Source organism: Aptenodytes forsteri, unplaced genomic scaffold (assembly GCF_000699145.1).
Source record: "Aptenodytes forsteri isolate BGI_AS27 unplaced genomic scaffold, ASM69914v1 Scaffold258, whole genome shotgun sequence".
Lineage (NCBI taxonomy): Eukaryota > Metazoa > Chordata > Aves > Sphenisciformes > Spheniscidae > Aptenodytes > Aptenodytes forsteri.
The window spans coordinates 1963014-1965442 of NW_008795250.1; positions in this window are offsets into that span (position 1 = coordinate 1963014).

The window sequence follows — 2429 nt, forward strand, 5'->3', positions numbered from 1 at the left end:
CCATGCCAGGGCTGCGACGGGCGATTTCGGGAGGGACAGAGGGGACCCCCTGCCATGGGGGTCCCCTGCTAAGCCTTGCCGAAGTGAGAGCCATCCTGCAGGAGCCAGCCTGGCACGACCCTGGAAAATAAAATGCCTGCGAGCTCGAAAGCTTTGCAGAGAAATCCCCTCCCAGCAGTTTTCCTGCTGGAATGGGAAAATCCCCAGTAAATCAGATCTAATGAAAGGCATAAATAAAGGCTGCAGAATCAGGGAGGGAGAGAGATTAGGGAGGTGGGAATAAAACCGCTCCTCTCTCTCCACCACGCTCCGGCAGTGTCCCTCCCGCGGGGAAACCCCGACCCTCCATCAGTGGGGTACCAAAGCTGGGCAGCGCTTGGGGATCCCCCCCCCAACTCCTCTGGGAGACCCCGAGGAAGGTGGGATGGGGTAGGAGAGGATCTGGCAGGGAGATGGGGGACACAGATCAGTCACAAGAGACATGAGGCACTGAAAGCGGGGTGGTCCGTGACCCCCCCGAACCTGGGCTGTGATGCACAGGTGGGAAGCAGCATCCTCGGGGAGGCTCCCGCTGAAAGCTGTCCCCTTCGCCAAATTCTTCGTGGGGAGGAATTCAGGCCTTGCAAAGCAGCAAATAAAAGCAGAAAATAAATTTAAAAAAAAAAACCAAACCACAAACCAACACCCTCTTTCTGTTCTCCCTCCCCATGATGAATCCACCAGCAGCTGGGCTGCGCTGCGCAACAGCAGCTGGAAACACGGCGGCTTTCACAGCAGGAGCGAGGCAGGACGGCCGCCCCCCCCCCCCCGCAGCCGCCACTTTGTTGTCCCCCCCCGGTGCTGGGGGTGCTCGGGGGCCAGGGGTGCCCCCTTGGCATGGGACCAGCCGAGGGTGTCCATCCCGGGCTTTGGAGGAAAGGAAAGCAGGAGCGAAGGATGGGGCATGCCACGGGCTTGGCTTCTCGGGTGTCTTGTAAAGGCTGAGCACATGCCACAGCCTTTCTGTCCCCGTCCTAGGGGAAGAGCTCGCTGGCTCCCCCTTCATTTCACATCCTCAAGACACCACGCAGAGGGTTTCAGAAGGTGGTAGGAAACACTGCTCCAGCCTCCAACCTCAGGCTGGAGGCTTTGGACATCCCTGCAGGGACATTTCTGCTGCCTTAGGTTTTCCGAGCCTTTCCAAGGCAGGTTTTTGGGCAGCGCCAACACTCAGGCTCTCACTCTCCAGCGCTGGTAATGGGTATTTTCAAGCATCTTTTATCAACCTGGCTTGGACCGAAAGTCCTCGGGCTGCTGGTACCCATCACGGAGGCGACGAGCAGATGGCTACGGAAAAGGGGAAGAGCAAATCATGGATGGAGCGGTGTTTCCTCCCCAGCCCACATCTCAGCAGCTCGTTTTGTTGCCCGCTGTAGTTTATTCAGGTCCTCCTCCGGCCAAAAGCATTCGATATCTTTTATCGCCTTCACCGGACCTGCTGTGCGTGTTCGGAGGTGAGGCCTCACCCAGTCCCGCATCGCCGGTCCTAGGTGGATTTCTGGGGAGCAGCACCTCCATCTCAGTTTTACCACCTCCACTCTTTCCCCAAATTACTGTCCTAATATCCCTGCTGATTTTTGGCTCTGCCTGGTTAACCGCAGAGGCAGAGCGTGAGCTGGCATTAACCTGCTATTAGAGGAAATCAGAGCCTGGGAGCAGAGGAGGGAGTGTCGTGGTTGTCGGGAACCCGCGTGGCCTCATTGTCCCAGGCTGAGTTTTAGGCGCAAATTATTGCATGGAGGAGGTTCCTGCTGAAAACTTCCCACCGGCCATGCGGTTACCCTGGAAAATGTCATTACAGTGAGGCTGTGCACCGAGGGATTGCTTGCCGGCATCCGCCATGCACCCCAGCGCTCCTGCCATCCCGGGGATCCAACGCTGGACCCCAACCTGAATGTCCCACGGGAATTGGAAGAGCCCCCAAAGCATTGCTGCGTGACGAGCTGCTCGCTAAAGGATGAATCAGTTCAGGTCCACACCAAAAAGTGTGTTCAGCACTTTTAAACATACCCGGTAGGAGGCAATAAATAACGTACGCGCACATGCCGCCTCGCCTCTTGCAGACCTGGGATTGCCACCTATCGTCACGGTTCAGTTCTAGGACAAGAAACTCTCCTTGCTCCCATTGCTGGCTGGATTTTCCCAGGCTGGATCCCTGCTTCGGGCCGACTTCCTCCCCTCGTTGGGGTCCCCCCAAGACCAGATCGACCACACACACACACACACACACACACAGGCCCGTGGTTGTTATTTTCCTCCTGCCCAGACAAGTCCCGCAGCAGGGACCTTTGCTAAGATGATGCTCCTGCATCCCGGGCGCGCTGATGGTTTTTTACAGATCCTGCAGAAATTGGCCCCAAATATCACCCACAGGGCGGGGGACGGGGACG